A 20,006-nucleotide genomic window follows, 5' to 3' on the forward strand; every position below is an offset into this window, starting at 1 on the left:
ACGGTATTGAGACATGTTGATATTTCGTGACTCGCACAAGTGCCTGACCAAACTAAATGAAAAGCTCCTTTCCTGAGACACACGTGACTCCGAATTCGCATTTCTTCCCCATGCGGATGACATTACTCTGAGGGTCGCAACTCGCGTTAGTACCTCGTGACGCAGGTATGGGGACTACTATTCCGGGCCAGCCATTTCGGCCTTGGGTATTTTGGGTGAAGAAGGTTTTATCGTCACCGATCTGTTTGTTGCCCAGCTACGTAAGTGCGCAGCACGTCATATGATTTGGTGTGTTCGTGGGTGGAATTTACGGTCGCCGCCGAAATTAGGGTGTCTAATAGTTCCGCACTTGCAGATTTCACATCCTATATATATTCATCCCAATGACCTCAAGCGACCGTTCTCTCACAAATGCGAAGAATCTAGACTCATCTCTGTAACGCATATTTTATCTTATATTAGCCAAATAATATTTTTGTCGTAGGGGATGAAACCCAAATTGAAAGAAATAAACTTCTTCTACTTGATGTCAATTTGCAAAGTAATAATGGGATTTAAATAGCGCATGATTTGCACTCAGAATTTAGTACCCCCTGCCTTCGTATTTCCTGTTCCCAATGGGCCCTGGCCTCCTGGTTAACAACCGCTGTTCCAATAGGCTTTTGTAAGAGACCGCCTCCGTGGATTACATGGCGATGAGGAGTCAAGATAAACCTCCAACACTTAGGTAGGAATCGGAATCGTACTGGCCACTTATTGGTAGCTGTACCACTACACTATCTCGCCGTGATTCCTATTTAATATAATATAACAGGTCTTTCCTGATAATTGTCCATGGAAACGACTTCTTTATTGCACTAGTCTATCGGATAAGGGTATATATTCATTTTCGCCCATCCATGTAATGTATGAGATTCCATAGATACGTTTTAGGTCAACGAGGTAATATCAAGGCCTGTCGAAGAATATATTAGATTAGATAACGACACTCCCCCGCAACTTATGAGGTACATCATGGGTACGTCATTAAGATCAAGTCACCATAGATGTGCGTTACAATCCATGTCGCGTCACTGCCGATTTTGACTCGACTTAAGTCAATCATTTCAAATGTTCCTAGTCGATTTCAAGTCCTTAGCCATTTTTACAATCGTCTGCGTCGCTGTTAATGCGACATCTTTTCAATGGTCAAGAGGAAGATAATACGACTACAGACGCATACAAAGGGGAAAACGGCGCAATAGCAATAAAATATGTCAAAACGCAGAGATCACGAACACTATCAATTTCACTGTTATGTCCTATATTAATGCTGATTAATCAATAGACCAATGGGGTTATTCATTATCTTGGTAGGGCACATGTTCGCTTCGACATCATTCTATTTGTTCGTAATACGCATTGCTTCGTCTTTCGTGATGCATCGTGCTTGATCTTTGTTTCAATATTACACCGAACTTCGATTAATGCAGCTGGCGGTCTTTCAACTCCTCTACTTTATATTCAAGATCAGCCTTCTTTCCTTCATCTTGAAACATCTCAATTGCAACGTCTGGTTAACAGATAAGATTTGGAAACCTTTGATTCATAGCTGTTACCGCTTTATGTATGTGTTTATTCCACAAATAGTTTACCGTATATGTCTTGACAGCCAAGGAACATCAGATTAAAATATCTTACGAGCATTACGTCTTCGAGGAACGCGGAAATCATAGAGGTAAATGGGCCCTAAATTTACGAAGCTGTTTAAAGAGGCAGCACCTTGGGCCATACCACCTCCATGCTTGATTTGGCAGCCAATTACTAAAGACCAAGGTCACTACTTTCCCGACTCACAGAGAAACAGAAACAACCCATAGTTTTAAAACGCCGTTTTAGACCTTGCGCTCACTTTTACTTCAACAGTTTTCGAAGCTGAACTTGATACTTTTGTCAAGTTAGGAAATTATCACGTAAAAGCAGTATTCGGATGGATTGGAATCACTTTGTTGAGTTGAATGGCCATTATAACAGAGCGATGCAGATTTTGAATGGCAGTGATTGATTATATTGTCGGAATTCGTCCCTATATATTTACATCGCAACTAGCCATTTCATGTATGTGGCGAAGATACTCCTTGAACCATTCTGTTATGTACTTACACTTGAAGCAGTACTAGCATACCTTCTACCGCTATATTGTAAATCGAATAGCAACATACCATAATACTTATACTTGCACATGAGTACCGATAACGACTATACTTCGACAACCTCTGACAGGAAATTATGCCATGTAGGCCTGATGGCAAAATCCGCAGGACAAGGTGGGCGTTTGATTGGTAATCTGTTGAAGGTCGTTTTTACTCCTTACTACTTACTGTACTGTACCATAAGGTGATTTCAATTGATAAAACTGAAAAATGGTAGGACTTCTTATGCACGTACACGACGAAGTAGCAACATAGATTTTGCTAATGAATAACTCAAACGGGTACAACTTTTTCTAGTAACATGGGCCGTAGAATTTTCGCTGATTTAATGAGTGCAGACGTTTAGACAAGACAGAGTGGCATATGTCGTGGCATACGAAGACTCGATCGTCCAATTCATAAAATTACTCCTCTGTCTTTCTGTTACTGAATCACATATTTTATTAGCAGTTCTACGTAGGCGTGAGCAATACAACGCCTTTGTGGATGTACATTGTACATTCAACCTTATGTTGGTTATTTGATTCAGAATGAATGGCGAATCGATCTGTGTTTCTAACAGCTATAGCCAGATGTAATGACTTTGAATCCTCGGTCATAGTTCGAAAATTCAATTTGTTTTGAAATGCGACTCGACTCGTGACTTGGCTCTAGTCAAAATGTGCAATGACTCTAGATGACTTGTGACTCGAGAAAGTATATAGTGACTTGATCCCAACACTGACTGATATTAATATTATCTGTCTTCACTGCTAATTGGCCCGCAAAGTTATTAAGTTACTGCACAATCGTGTATCAGATACAAGTACATTTATTTATTTCCGCGCATTCCAAATAAGTGATGAGATTCCACAGATCCATTACAAGTCGATGCGGTGATGTCGGCGTCTGTCGAATAATGGTCCTTGATTAAATATGGGTATTCAGCGGTCACGTACGAGTTGCGCCATGGTGGACCTGGAGTCTTCATTTGGATCAAGGAGGCTACTATTCTCCCACAGAACTGCAATTCATTTCGTGTCACTCTCGATTTTGACACGAATCGAGTCAATAAGTTAGTTGGAATATTCCAATTATGAGACAATTTCAAGTCGCCAACTATTTTCACGTTCATTTGTTTGAGTTTGCGAGTGAATGTAGATGCACTTCCAACTTATGCATACTCGCTAGACTACATCGATCTTATTATATAAAACTTGGTGCCATTCCCTTTTCTAAACTACTGAGACTACATTGTCTGATTAACCGGGTATTTATTTAGATATTCCAGAAAGTTGAGTATGAGTAGGAGTATACGGCAACTCCAAGCTAAATATTATGGGAGGAAATTGGAATGCAAGTGACCTTTGGCATATGGCGTATTTACGATAGTCAAGATTGGGTCATTACGACGAAGGACACCAACAATGGAGAGACCACGAGAGGGCGTGAAATGTGTAAAAGAAATCCAAGCTCAGGAACACTATCATTTCACTGCTATGTCCAGCGATAATGCTAACAATATAATTTGTAGGCTGATGTGATTATTCGTTAGATCGGTAGGACATATGGTCGCTTCGACATCCTCATATATTTTTGGTATATCGCATTGCGTCGTCCTACGTAATACATTGCACTACTCAATTATCATTCAATATAACACTGAACCTCGATTAATGCCTCTGATGGTCTTGCAACTCCTCTATGATATCTTCAAGATCCGCATCCATTTCTTCATCTTGAAACATCTCGCTCTTTGTGTCTGAGTATCGGTTAACATTCGAAAACTTTTCATTATTAAAATTAACACACCTCGATGTAGGTGTTTTTTCTATATAGCTTTCGCCACACAGGGTTGTAATGACTCGGGTCATGACTCGACTCCAGTCCGACTCGAGACACGATTATCTGATGTCTCGACTCGAGTCGACTCGAATCATTTACTCATAATACGGAAATGACTCGACTCGAGTCAATAAACAGACCTAGACTCTAGTCATTGCGAATGACTCGAACCAAGTCATATGACTCGAGACTAGGGCTGGGCACAATGATTCGAGTACTCGAATCTGAATCGAGTTTTAATTTTAATGATTCGAGTCGAGTAGTAAAATACGAATTTTTCGAGTACTGAAATTATACGCTTTTCGCAAGTGAGAGTTAATTTACTAACTAGAATTATAGTTTCAATACTATTTTCCACTGAGGAAAACCTTGAAACCTTGATTAATCGTGTCGCAGCATACGAGACATACTACAAAGCTACGAAGGTTAATGGAAACAACACATTTCCGAAATCATGATCCCTCCACAACATTGTCAAGAAGCGCAGTGAAATCGGTATGGTCAAAAAAATACCAATGTATATTTAATGTGACGGAGAACAGGCATTTTGTTCTTTGTGGTGGCATAAAAGGTACATATTTGAACTTTGACATAGTACATTCTGTTGTGACGTCATAATGAGTGATACTCGAATACTCGACTCGACTCGAAGCATCATACGTCATTCAGAATCGAATCACTCAGGTACTCGATTTTGCCCAGCCCTACTCGAGACTCAGTCGTCCAAGATCGACATTTCATTATAATTTCGAAGAATAGTATAGTAACCACACTATTGGGATTTCGTCTTGGTACTGGTGCTTAAAACTGCAACTAGAAACTGCTAAAAGTGAGAAAAATTACTATATTACCAATGCGAACCATTCGATATCACCAAACAGCGTCATAAATAGTGGATTTACCAAGACTTTAACTTGAAACTGAGTAATCAACATATTGACTCGGACTCGGACTCGCGTCATAATACCATGACTCAGACTCGACCCTCTGCTCGCTGACTTGGACTTGGACATGAATCGGTGGTAAATTGAAAATAACTTGACTTGACTCGAGTCAAAACTATAAAAGTGAGATTGACTTGTGACTTGGTTATCTATCTGCATATTTACATGTTGATAACTGAGGCCCATGACATAACGATATCTTACCTCCACGGCGTCTGCGGCGTCTTCGGCGACTGAAAACCTCGCGCCATAACGCTTCGGTTTCAATAGCGAGAAGTCCAACTATCAGAGTCAATACAAGCAGTTTGGCGTTCATCTAAAATGATGTACCAGTATATAATACGTGAATGCTTTAGCATGAGCTGATTTTTTTTAAAGTTCGATCTTAACTGCGTCTTACTCCATTTACACATCTTAAATTGATACAGCGAACGCTATGTTCCTATATTATAGATCAGTGCTTCTTAACTTTTGGTACCCCGCTTAACACGTATGTTAATCTGCAAGACTTCGCGGAACCCCAAATTTTAGCTTGGTCATAAAAACAAAAATCGATCACAATACACGACTAACTGCACATTTAATATATTACTGGTAGACAAAATGAGCAGTAGTAATGATGCCAATATTTCCACACAAAACGAAAACGTTATAATAAATATTCATTGAAAATCAGTGTGACTTTTGCTGCTCTATTTCAGATACCAGTTAACAAATCCGTGCTTCACCTGGCCTTCGTATCGCTCGGTCGAAACGCAACAGCGTGATACCAATAGCCTAATTACAAATTAGCTTTTAAAAATATTAGGGAAAGAATCCGCATTTCTGAAGGGCGGGGTTTCGATTTCGTACCCTCACCTCTCTCGCGTACGCCGTACACACGACGTACCACCACAACAGTCACAATTCTAATACTGATCGGGCTATGCCTACAACCAATGATGACCAAGACGGGTCTATCATCACAAATCATATGTATGTAATCATTTGAGTGTGTGTCTTGAAACTCTAGACCTCCGCGGAACCCCCGAGACTGCGTTATGGAGCTTCTGGCGTTCCGTGAGCTTGACACAAAAATACGAAATCTATTTGATGACATGCGGATTAATGATCATTAATTACAAAAATGAATGGAGCTGTTGCCACTGCAGCTAAGCGTGCCAGAGCGTGAACTTTCGCCATTTCGGTGCTGGGTTACTACATTTTTGTTAATGCCAACCGCAACTGAGCGTATTAGTCTAGTCTAGATGAGGTATGAACGCACCCCAATATACTTATCAACCGAAGGTACGGTTCTTGAAAACTTGACCGGTGGTAATCGCTAGAGGAATACGTTTGCGTTACCTACCTTTGCAGTATCTTTGTAAGCACGGCAAGGAATAATTTACGAATTTTATCCTCGGGTATATATATATATATCTAGTACCCGACAGCTGCTGCGAACAGTCATCTCCATATTGTTTCGTTCCGGGCCATCAAATATCCGCATCTATTAAAATCTTTCATAGAAATATGAGTCTTCGCTTAACAAGCATATGGCAGTGTCCCTTGCCAAACATCTGCACTCATTAAACGCAGAAACGCAAAAATTCTACGAACCGCGTTAGTAGAAAAAGTTGAACACGTTTGCGTTATTCATTAGCAAAAACGATATTAATACTTTATCCAGTGCACGAGGATCATCATAAGTGCGGGAAACTGTGCTTCAGAAGTCCTGCCCTATGTCAGTTTTATCAATTAAAAGCACCGTATGATTTCGTTGAAATGAACAGATAGGAAGTAGTGAAAACGACCTTGAACAGATTACCAATGAAACACCCACTTTGGCCTACAGAGGAAAACGTAACGAATGAGTCATGCACGGCTATTTTTGATGAGGCACAGAGACTCCCTGTTTCAACACTCACTGTATTGAATCAACTGAAATAGGACCAAATGCCCAGGCATGCACAGAAAAATAGATAAATTGAGGTTAAAAGGCAGTATCATTCCATATGATACATCAGCATAGAAGCAAACATCGATCTTATTTGTCCATTATGTGTCCAGTTATTTATCAGTTTTGCAATCAATACATGCTATAATTTTTCATCGGAGGTTGTCTAAGTACTCGTTATCGGTACTTACGTAAGTAAAAGTATTATACCGTGTGTTGCTATTCAATTTGCAATATAGCGGTAGAGCCAGTACAAGAAATAACAAGTATGCCGGTACTATACTTCAAGCGTAAGTAGAAAACAAAAAGATCTAAGAAGTAGCCTATTCAGTACTCAAGTAGATGTGGATGACCAATTTGTTAAATTCAAATATGAATCTACGACACATAATACTAATTCCGTTGTAAATACTTAAGCCCAAATTCCGACAATATATTCAGTCACTGTCATACAGAATCTGCATCATTTTTTATCACGAAAAAGTGATGCCAAACCATCAGATAACCACTTCTATATGATAATGGATATGAACCTGAAAAAAGTATGAAGTTTGTTTCGAAAACTGTTCAAGTAGAAGTGGACGTAATCTAAAACTTTGTTTTCAACCCATTTGCCGTTTACCTGATCGGAAATTTGGTTGCGAGCATATAAAAGTGTAAAACGATTGGTCCAAACCAGTGGTTCTATAACAGGGTTGTAATGACTCGAGTCCGACTCGAGTCACTATGTTCTGATGACTCGACTTGACTCGAGTCAAAACAATAAAAGTGAATTTGACTTGAGACTCGGAGCATTGGGACTTGGTTACAACCCTGGGTTCTAAAGCGGTGGGACCTGAAAGCATCTCACGGGAAGGCAGCGTGAAGAGGCCGGAGCGAAATTAAGTTGCTTGAACTCGGAATGACTTTAATATGTGATGAAACTTCCAAGTTTAATCAGCGGTAATGATCCGACTACTACTGCGAATTTAAATGTCATATAGTTGCGTCGTACCATCCATATATCAACGCTATAGATTTTGACTGATACCAGACCCTGGAACGGATCAAAATGCGTCCCATTATTAGGAGTAACCGGGAAATGCTTGTAGGTGTTAGCTGATGCTGTTATGTTTTACTTGTCAAGCATCTGTCCAGAGCGCGCAGTTGGACACAACTTTATTTGTCTTAATTCTCAGAATGTGGCTGCGATTAGCTCCTGTCCTTTAAATCTTCAATTTTCCTCTGTGAAACGGTCTCTATCATACTTTATTGTGCATTCCTATTGAAGAGAGCAAACATCAATGATTCATTTATATGTGATGCATGTTAGGCATGACTCATATAAACCGTAATGCTAAAAATAACTTCAATCCGCGAATATTTTACTGCCATGGCCCAAACCATATGAGAGTAGCCGTTGCTCATGCGGTAAAGGCTATGTTGGAGAGCCTTGGGCCAATGCCTATTTCTCAGGATTATATCGAAGTCAAAAGGTTCCGAGTCATGAGCAAATCTCATGTTTATAGTTTTGACTCGAGTCCAGTCAAATCATGTTCAAGTCACCACCGAGTGAAATGCAAGTCCGAGTCGGCGAGCAGAGGGTCCAAATCATTCTAGTCACTGTTCAGTTTAGAGTAAAAGTCTTGTTGAACGCACTTTCTACAACCCTGCTTGCCGTATTTTGAGAAATGGCTCGAGTGAAGTCGAGTCGCCGAAAAATCGCGTCTCGAGTCATTTTTTGTCGTTTACGAACTCATGTGCAAGTTGATGAAATGGCGTAAATCGTTACTCAGTTTCAGCCTAGTAGCGATTTTCAAGTTATATGAAAACTACTGCCAGTCGAAGAAGAAAACGATCGATTCCAACATTACTCAAGCGAATATATATAGGAAGTAGAAGAAGATAAGTCGTTGCCGAGTTCGACTAGTCAGTATCTTCCGACAGCTTCAAAATTGTGAGATACATTTTCGCCATTTCATATGCCTGTTATGCGAAATTCGTATGCTTCCTGCTTCGCCTAATTTAATATCACCATCGACCTATATTCCAGCACCACACAACAAACCATATTGGTTAGCAGCAGCCGTCTCTCCGTTGATGCATATACTCGAAGTCTACGACGCATACTTCCTGACATAATTGCACAGTACCGCTGCAAAGTATTGGCCAACGAAAATATATTTCTCGAGTGATTACTGACTACTTGCACCTTGTCAAGGGGAAAATCGATTGGAGGCACCCTAGCACTTCGAGTACCATGAGTTGTGAGTGGCGCAGTGGTAGGCCTAGGCTATATGTTGTATCGCTGCAGCCGGAATGGGTAGCGGGTTTGAGTCCGACCGAAGTCGACTCCTGTATCCCTTGCCTACCAAGTTTTAGAAGTACATCTGGGCTGATCCTCGCCATTCAATGTGCAGAACCGGTGCCATACAAAAAGTCTGCAGCGACAGTGGGCAGTGCTGTAAGTGGGAATCTCATGAATCATAAAACGCAATATCGGTCTGGTGTATAAGAGGTATATCTAGTCTCCTTCTCGACATCCGAGCTGCATAAGCTGTATCATACAAACATTCTGGAACAAAAATTGGCCGTCCTGTAAGTTAGCATTTCGGGAATCATAAAAAGCAATATCGGTTTGGTGTAAAATGGCCACAAATATCGAAGATGTGGCAATGTGATAACTAAAAAAGAAACCGAAAAAGGTCATCAACCTGCGTCATGTCACTGTCAATGGTCAAGAGGGAGATAATACGACGACAGACGCATTCAAAAGGAAAAACAGCGTAACAGCAATAAAATATGACAAAACGCATACATCATGAACACTATCAATTTCACCGTTATGTCCTATAATAATGCTGATTATTCAGTAGACCTTGAGGTTATTCATTATCTTGGTAGGGCACATGGTCGCTTCGACATCATTCTGTCCGTTCGTAATACGCATTGCGTCGTCTTGCGTGCCGCATTGTGCTTAATTTTTGTTTCAATATTACACCGAAATTCGATTAATGCAGCTGATGGTCTTTCAACTCCTCTACGATATATTCAAGATCAGTTTTCATTCCTTCATCTTGAAACATCTCACTCGCAACCTCTGGATAACAGATCAGATTTAGAAACCTTTGATTCGTAGCTGTTACCGCTTTATGTATGTGTTTATTCCGCAAATAGTTTGCGTATATATCTTGACAGCTAAGGGACATCATATTAAAATATCTTACCGGCATTACGTCTTCGAAGAACGCGGAAATCATAGAGGTAAATGGGCCCAAAATTTACGAAGCTGTTGAAAGAGTCAGCACCTTTGCCCAGACCTCCACCATGCTTGTTTTGGCAGCCAATTACTGAACACCAAGGTCACTACCTTCCCGACTCACAGAGAAAACATATCACATAGTTTCAAAACACCGTTTCAGACTATACGCTCACTTTTACTTTAACAGTTTTCGAAGATGACCTTGATACTTTTGTCAAGTTAGGGAATTATCATGTAAAAGCAGTATTCGGATTCATCATTCGGACATCACTTTGTTGAGTTTAATTATAGCATAGCAGAGCGATGCAGATTTTGCATGGCAGTGATTGATTATATTGTCGGAATTTGCGCCTGCATATTTCAATTGCAACTGGCCATTACATGGATGTGGCGAAGAAAGGCCTACTCATTGAACTTTTTTGTTATCTACTTACATTCGAAGCAGTACTAGCATAACTTCTACCGCTATATTGTAAATCGAATAGCAACATACCATAATACTTCTACTTGCACATCAGTACCGATAACGGTTCGTAGAATTTTCGCTGCATTTATTGAGTGCACACGTTTCGACAAGGCAGGGTGGCATATGCTTTTTAAGCGAAGACTCTATCGTATAATTCCAAAAATTAATTCTTTGTCTTTCAGTTACTTACATATTTTAGTAGCACTTCCACGTAGGCGTGAACAATACAACGCCTTTTAGGATAAATATTCAACCGTATATAGGTTATTCGATTCAGAATAAATGGCGAATCGATCTGTGTTTCAAACAGCTATGGCTAAATATAATGACTTTGAATCCTCACTCATAGTTCGAAAATTCAATTTGATTTGAAATGCGACTTGACTTGTACATGACTTGGCTCGAGTCAAAATGTGCGATGACTCGAGATGACTCGTGACTCGAAGGTATATAGCGACTTGATCCCGACACTGACTGATAGTAATATTATCCGTCTTCACTGCTAATTGGCCCGCAAAATTATCAAGTGAATGCACAATCGTGTATCAGATATAATTATATTTATTCATTTCCGCGCATTCCAAATAAGTGATGAGATTCCATAGTTCCATTACAAGTCGATGCGGTGATGTCGGCGTCTGTCGAATAATGATCCTTGAATAAATATGAATATTCAGCATTCACGTACGATGTGCGCCATGGTGGACCTGGAGTCATCATTTTGATCAAGGAGGCTACTACTCTCCTTCAGGGGGAATTTATTTCAAGTCACTGCCAATTTTGACACGATTCGAGTCAACAACTTATTTGAAATATTCCAATTTCGAGACAATTTCAAGTCGCCAACTATTTTCACGTTCATTTGTTTGAGTTTGCGAATGAATGTAGATACACTTCCAACTTATGCATATTCGCTAGACCACATCGAATTTATTATATAAAACTTGGTGCCATGCCCTTTTCTAAACTACTGAGACTATATTGTATGATTAACCGGGTATTAATTTAGAAATTCCAGAAAGTTACTCGTAGGGCAACTCCATGCTAAATATTATGGGAGTAAATTTGAATGCAAGTGACCTTTGGCATATGGCGTATTTACGATAGTCAAGATTGGGTTATTACGACGAAGGACACCAACAAAGGAAAGACCACGAGAGGGCGGGAAATGTGTAAAAGACATCCGAGCTCAGGAACAATATCACTTCACTGCTATTTCCAGCGGTAATGCTAACAATATAATTAGTAGACTGATGTGATTATTCGTTAGATCGGTAGGACATATGGTCGCTTCGACATCCTCATTTTTTTTTGTTATATCGCATTGCGTCGGCTTACGTAACACATAGCACTGCTCAATTATTATCCAATATAACACTGAACCTCGATTAATGCCTCTGATGGTCTTGCAACTCCTCTATGATATCTTCAAGATCCACATCCATTTCTTCATCTTGAAACATCTCGCTCTTTGTGTCTGAGTATCGGTTAACATTCGAAATCTTTTCAATATTAAAATTAACACACCTCGATGTATTTTACCTCCACGGCGTCTGCGGCGTCTTCGACGACTGAAAACCTCGCGCCATAACGCTTCGGTTTCAATAGCGAGAAGTCCAAATATTAGAGTCAATACAAGTAGTTTGGCGTTCATCTAAAATGATGTACCAGTATATAATACGTGAATGCTTTAGCATGAGCTGATTTTTTTTTCAAGTTCGATCTTCACTGTGTCTTACTCCATTTACACATCTTAAATAGATACAGCGAACGCTATGTTCCTATATTATAGATCAGTTCTTCTTAACCTTTGGTACCCCGCTTAACACGTATGTTAATCTGCAAGACTTCGCGGAACCCCAAATTTTAGCTTGGTCATAAAAACAAAAATCGATCACAATACACGACTAACTGCACATTTAATATATTACTGGTGGACAAAATGAGCAGTAGTAATGATGCCAATATTTCCACACAAAACGAAAACATTATTATAGATAATTATTGAAAATCAGTGTGACTTTTGCTTCTCCCTTTCAGATACCAGTTAACAAATCCGGGCTTCACCTGGCCTTCGTATCGCTCGGTCGAAACGCAACAGCGTGATACCAATAGCCTAATTACAAATTAGCTTTTAAAAATATTAGGGAAAGAATCCGCATTTCTGAATGGCGGGGTTTCGATTTCGTACCCTCACCTCTCTCGCGTACGCCGTACACACGACGTACCACCACAACAGTCACAATTCTAATACTGATCGGGCTATGCCTACAACCAATGATGACCAAGACGGGTGTATCATCACAAATCATATGTGTGTAATCATTTGAGTGTGTGTCTTGAAACTGTAGACCTCCGCGGAACCCCCGAGACTGCGTAATGGAGCTTCTGGTGTTCCGTGAACTTGACACAAAAATACGAAATCTATTTGATGACATGCGAATTAATGATCATTAATTACAAAAATGAATGGAGCTGTTGCCACTGCAGCTAAGCGTGCCAGAGCGTGAACTTTCGCCATTTCGGTGCTGGGTTACTACATTTTTGTTAATGCCAACCGCAACTGAGCGTATTAGTCTAGTCTAGAGGAGGTATGAACGCACCCCAATATACTTATCAACCGAAGGTACGGTTCTTGAAAATTTGACCGGTGGTAATCGCTAGAGGAATACGTTTGCGTTACCTACCTTTGCAGTATCTTTGTAAGCACGGCAAGGAATAATTTACGAATTTTATCCTCGTGTATATATATATATCTAGTACCCGACAGCTGCTGCGAACAGTCATCTCCATATTGTTTCGTTCCGGGCCATCGAATATCCGCATCCATTAAAATCTTTCATAGAAATATGAGTCTTCGCTTAACAAGCATATGGCAGTGTCCCTTGTCAAACATCTGCACTCATTAAACGCAGAAACGCAAAAATTCTACGAACCGCGTTAGTAGAAACAGTTGAACACGTTTGCGTTATTCATTAGAAGAGCTTCTTGGAGGTACAGAACTTCAATATACAATTGAATAGTATATTCATATTGAAATGAACCCGAATATTTTCGGCTGACACTCGTCAGGGGTAATCGTCAGCAACTAGTAGAGAATTGGAGAGAACATTGTATATCAACAGTCGTATCACAAAATATGACGTCACCAGCATGAAATTTCGAATGAGAGAACGTTCAATGTACTATTTTTAGGTGATACACGAACTCCTTTTGTTGACAGAGTTTTGGTTGGTGTATTTTGATAAAAGTTGATTCCAAGGCACACAAATGGAATTGTGAACGACCTCGACCTACGATTCGAAATCGGTCGTCTCGATAATTATTCGCACAAATCGGATTATCCAACAGATGTTTGCCGATGGCAGAATTAATGGCCTTTGATCGATCAGCATCAATCTTAAGTGGATGAGTTAAGGGTGAGCTTTTCACGTCGCGTGACGCACGTGTTCTGATAAAGCTGGGGACATGTTGGTTTATGCGGTCCTGCAGACGTCTTGACGTTCTTCCCACGTAGCCACAATCACAGTGGCACCTATATTCGTACACTACATTACTTTGTTGAAGTGCAGGAAGCACGTATTTGCGTGTTGAAGGGAGCAGTTGTGTTGTTGTAAAAATCACATTGGTTTTGACTGTATCGTAACATTTACCGACAGCAGAAATCAATTGTTTTTCAAAGCGGGTGGAAATGGGGCCAATCCAAGGTAGATGGATATAAACATCTTTTATTGTTCGTGCGGTGGGCTCTGCTCGTTTTTCTGCGTTGAATTGCGTTAATTTCCTCTCCATGCACGTCATCAGCCGTGAACACGTCATCAGCCGCGGCATGGAGAGGAAATTAACGCAATTCAACGCAGAAAAACGAGTGGAGCCCACCGCACGAACAATAAAAGATGTTTATATCCATCTACCTTGGATTGGCCACATTTCCACCCGCTTTGAAAAACAATTGATTTCTGCTGTCGGTAAATGTTACGATACAGTCAAAACCAATGTGATTTTTACAACAACACAACTGCTCCCTTCAACACGCAAAGACGTGCTTCCTGCACTTCAACAAAGTAATGTAGTGTACGAATATAGGTGCCACTGTGATTGTGGCTACGTGGGAAGAACGTCAAGACGTCTGCAGGACCGCATAAACCAACATGTCCCCAGATTTATCAGAACACGTGCGTCACGCGATGTGAAAAGCTCACCCTTAACTCATCCACTTAAGATTGATGCTGATCGATCAAAGGCCATTAATTCTGCCATCGGCAAACATCTGTTGGATAATCCGATTTGTGCGAATAATTATCGAGACGACCGATTTCGAATCGTAGGTCGAGGTCGTTCACAATTCCATTTGTGTGCCTTGGAATCAACTTTTATCAAAATACACCAACCAAAACTCTGTCAACAAAAGGAGTTCGTGTATCACCTAAAAATAGTACATTGAACGTTCTCTCATTCGAAATTTCATGCTGGTGACGTCATATTTTGTGATACGACTGTTGATATACAATGTTCTTTCCAATTCTCTACTAGTTGCTGACGATTACCCCTGACGAGTGTCAGCCGAAAATATTCGGGTTCATTTCAATATGAATATACTATTTAGTTATTCATTAGCAAAAACGATATTAATACTTTATCCAGTGCACGAGGATCATCATAAGTGCGGGAAACTGTGCTTCAGAAGTCCTGCCCTATGTCAGTTTTATCAATTAAAAGCACCGTATGATTTCGTTGAAATGAACAGATAGGAAGTAGTGAAAACGACCTTGAACAGATTACCAATGAAACACCCACTTTGGCCTACAGAGGAAAACGTAACGAATGAGTCATGCACGGCTATTTTTGATGAGGCACAGAGACTCCCTGTTTCAACACTCACTGTATTGAATCAACTGAAATAGGACCCAATGCCCAGGCATGCACAGAAAAATAGATAAATTGAGGTTAAAAGGCAGTATCATTCCATATGATACATCAGCATAGAAGCAAACATCGATCTTATTTGTCCAATATGTGTCCAGTTATTTATCAGTTTTGCAATCAATACATGCTATAATTTTTCATCGGAGGTTGTCTAAGTACTCGTTATCGGTACTTACGTAAGTAAAAGTATTATACCGTGTGTTGCTATTCAATTTGCAATATAGCGGTAGAGCCAGTACAAGAAATAACAAGTATGCCGGTACTATACTTCAAGCGTAAGTAGAAAACAAAAAGATCTAAGAAGTAGCCTATTCAGTACTCAACTAGATGTGGATGACCAATTTGTTAAATTCAAATATGAATCTACGACACATAATACTAATTCCGTTGTAAATACTTAAGCCCAAATTCCGACAATATATTCAGTCACTGTCATACAGAATCTGCATCATTTTTTATCATGAAAAAGTGATGCCAAACCATCAGATAACCACTCTTATATGATAATGGATATGAACCTGAAAAAAGTATGAAGTTTGTTTCGAAAACTGTTCAAGTAGAAGTGGACGGAATCTAAAAGTTTGTTTTCAACCTATTTGCCGTTTACCTGATCGGAAATTTGGTTGCGAGCATATAAAAGTTGAAAACGATTGGTCCAAACCAGTGGTTCTAACAGGGTTGTAATGACTCGAGTCCGACTCGAGTCACTATGTTCTGATGACTCGACTTGACTCGAGTCATTTTTTCAAAATACGGAAATGACTCGACTCGCGTCGAGTTCATCTGTTTATTGACTCGACTTGGACTCGAGTCATTGTGAATGACTCGAACCAAGTCATTGACTCGAGACTCAGACGGCCAAGACCGACATTTCATTGTAATTTCGAAGAATTGTGACGTAACACTCTTCTGGAATTTCGTCTGATTGGTACTAGTACTTGAAAATTCGACCAGAAACTGCTAAAAGTGAGGAAAATTTTTATATTATAAATGCGAAACCTTCGATATCACCAAATATAGTTATATAAAGTGAGTTTAACAAGACTTTAACTGGAAACTGAGCAGTCAACATATTGACTTGAACTCGGACTTGAGTCATAATACCATGACTCGGACTTGACCCTCTGCTCGATGACTTGGACTCGGACTTGACTCGGTGGTAAATTGAAAATGACTCGACTTGACTCGAGTCAAAACAATAAAAGTGAATTTGACTTGAGACTCGGAGCATTGGGACTTGGTTTCAACCCTGGGTTCTAAAGCGGTGGGACCTGAAAGCATCTCACGGGAAGGCGGCGTGAAGAGGCCGGAGCGAAATTAAGTTGCTTGAACTCGGAATGACTTTAATATGTGATGAAACTTCCAAGTTTAATCAGCGGTATTGATCCGACTACTACTGCGAATTTAAATGTCATATAGTTGCGTCGTACTATCCATATATCAACGCTATAGATTTTGACTGATACCAGACCCTGGAACGGATCAGAATGCGTCCCATTATTAGGAGTAACCGGGGAATGCTTGTAGGTGTTAGCTGATGCTGTTATGTTTTACTTGTCAAGCATCTGTCCAGAGCGCGCAGTTGGACACAACTTTATTTGTCTTAATTCTCAGAATGTGGCTGCGATTAGCTCCTGTCCTTTAAATCTTCAATTTTCCTCTGTGAAACGGTCTCTATCATACTTTATTGTGCATTCCTATTGAAGAGGGCAAACATCAATGATTCATTTATATGTGATGCATGTTAGGCATGACTCATATAAACCGTAATGCTAAAAATAACTTCAATCCGCGAATATTTTACTGCCATGGCCCAAACCATATGAGAGTAGCCGTTGCTCATGCGGTAAAGGCTATGTTGGAGAGCCTTGGGCCAATGCCTATTTCTCAGGATTATATCGAAGTCGAAAGGTTCCGAGTCATGAGCAAATCTCATGTTTATAGTTTTGACTCGAGTCCAGTCAAATCATGTTCAAGTCACCACCGAGTCAAATGTTAGTCCGAGTCGGCGAGCAGAGGGTCCAAATCATTCTAGTCACTGTTCAGTTTAGAGTAAAAGTCTTGTTGAACGCACTTTCTACAACCCTGCTTGCCGTATTTTGAGAAATGGCTCGAGTCAAGTCGAGTCGCCAAAAAATCGCGTCTCGAGTCATTTTTTGTCGTTTACGAACTCATGTGCAAGTTGATGAAATGGCATAAATCGTTACTCAGTTTCAGCCTAGTAGCGATTTTCAAGTTATATGAAAACTACTGCCAGTCGAAGAAGAAAACGATCGATTCCAACATTACTCAAGCGGATATATAGAGGAAGTAGAAGAAGATAAGTCGTTGCCGAGTTCGACTAGTCAGTATCTTCCGACAGCTTCAAAATTGTGAGATACATTTTCGCCATTTCATATGCCTGTTATGCGAAATTCGTATGCTTCCTGCTTCGCCTAATTTAATATCACCATCGACCTATATTCCAGCACCACACAACAAACCATATTGGTTAGCAGCAGCCGTTTCTCCGTTGATGCATATACTCGAAGTCTACGACGCATACTTCCTGACATAATTGCACAGTACCTGCAAAGTATTGGCCAACGAAAATATATTTCTCGAGTGATTACTGACTACTTGCACCTTGTCAAGGGGAAAATCGATTGGAGGCACCCTAGCACTTCGAGTACCATGAGTTGTGAGTAGCGCCGTGGTAGGCCTAGGCATATATGTTGTATCGCTGCAGCCGGAATGGGTAGCGGGTTTGAGTCCGACCGAAGTCGACTCCTGTATCCCTTGCCTACCAAGTTTTAGAAGTACATCTAGGCTGATCCTCGCCATTCAATGTGCAGAACCGGTGCCATACAAAAAGTCTGCAGCGACAGTGGGCAGTGCTGTAAGTGGGAATCTCATGAATCATAAAACGCAATATCGGTTTGGTGTAAAAGAGTTATATTTAGTCTCCTTCTCGACATCCGAGCTGCATAAGCTGTATCATACGAACATTCTGGAGCAAAAATTGGCCGTCCTGTAAGTCAGCATTTCGGGAATCATAAAAAGCAATATCGGTTTGGTGTAAAATGGCCACAAATATCGAAGATGTGGCAATGTGATAACTAAAAAAAGAAACCGAAAAAGGTCATCAACCTGCATCATGTCACTGTCAATGGTCAAGAGGAAGATAATACGACGACAGACGCATACAAAAGGAAAAACAGCGTAACAGCAATAAAATATGACAAAACGCATACATCATGAACACTATCAATTTCACCGTTATGTCCTATATTAATGATGATTATTCAGTAGACCTTGAGGTTATTCATTATCTTGGTAGGGCATATGGTCGCTTCGACATCATTCTGTCCGTTCGTAATACGCATTGCGTCGTCTTGCGTGCCGCATTGTGCTTAATTTTTGTTTCAATATTACACCGAAATTCGATTAATGCAGCTGATGGTCTTTCAACTCCTCTACGATATATTCAAGATCAGTTTTCATTCCTTCATCTTGAAACATCTCACTCGCAACGTCTGGATAACAGATCAGATTTAGAAACCTTTGATTCGTAGCTGTTACCGCTTTATGTATGTGTTTATTCCGCAAATAGTTTGCGTATATATCTTGACAGCTAAGGGACATCATATTAAAATATCTTACCGGCATTACGTCTTTGAAGAACGCGGAAATCATAGAGGTGAATGGGCCCAAAATTTACGAAGCTGTTGAAAGAGTCAGCACCTTTGCCCAGACCTCCACCATGCTTGTTTTGGCAGCCAATTACTAAACACCAAGGTCACTACCTTCCCGACTCACAGAGAAAACATATCACATAGTTTCAAAACACCGTTTCAGACTATACGCTCACTTTTACTTTAACAGTTTTCGAAGATGACCTTGATACTTTTGTCAAGTTAGGGAATTATCATGTAAAAGCAGTATTCGGATTCATCATTCGGACATCACTTTGTTGAGTTGAATTATAGCATAGCAGAGCGATGCAGATTTTGCATGGCAGTGATTGATTATATTGTCGGAATTTGCGCCTGCATATTTCAATTGCAACTGGCCATTACATGGATGTGGCGAATAAAGGCCTACTCATTGAACTTTTTTGTTATCTACTTACATTTGAAGCAGTACTAGCATAACTTCTACCGCTATATTGTAAATCGAATAGCAACATACCATAATACTTCTACTTGCACATCAGTACCGATAACGGTTCGTAGAATTTTCGCTGCATTTATTGAGTGCACACGTTTAGACAAGGCAGGGTGGCATATGCTTTTTAAGCGAAGACTCTATCGTATAATTCCAAAAATTATTCCTTTGTCTTTCAGTTACTTACATATTTTAGTAGCAGTTCCACGTAGGCGTGAACAATACAACGCCTTTTAGGATAAATATTCAACCTTATATAAGTTGTTCGATTCAGAATAAATGACGAATCGATCTGTGTTTCAAACAGCTATGGCTAAATATAATGACTTTG

General features: G+C 40.1%; 2 long non-coding RNA genes across 2 annotated transcripts; both read right to left on the reverse strand.

Moving 5' to 3' along the window:
- Positions 1 to 2,987: 2,987 nt before the first annotated feature.
- On the reverse strand, positions 2,988 to 6,411 carry LOC145437078 (uncharacterized). The gene is made up of 4 exons (XR_013914567.1): positions 6,309 to 6,411; positions 5,165 to 5,276; positions 3,840 to 3,933; positions 2,988 to 3,080 (listed from the first exon to the last, which is right to left on the reverse strand). It is a non-coding gene; the product is annotated as an uncharacterized LOC145437078 (long non-coding RNA).
- Positions 6,412 to 11,146: 4,735 nt separating this feature from the next.
- LOC145437083 (uncharacterized) lies at positions 11,147 to 13,324 on the reverse strand. The gene is made up of 4 exons (XR_013914569.1): positions 13,291 to 13,324; positions 12,146 to 12,257; positions 11,987 to 12,080; positions 11,147 to 11,241 (listed from the first exon to the last, which is right to left on the reverse strand). It is a non-coding gene; the product is annotated as an uncharacterized LOC145437083 (long non-coding RNA).
- Between the last annotated feature and the right edge of the window lie 6,682 nt (positions 13,325 to 20,006).

This window comes from Botryllus schlosseri, chromosome 4 (assembly GCF_051294905.1).
Source record: "Botryllus schlosseri isolate E-star chromosome 4, Bs_hap1, whole genome shotgun sequence".
Taxonomy (NCBI): Eukaryota; Metazoa; Chordata; class Ascidiacea; order Stolidobranchia; family Styelidae; genus Botryllus; species Botryllus schlosseri.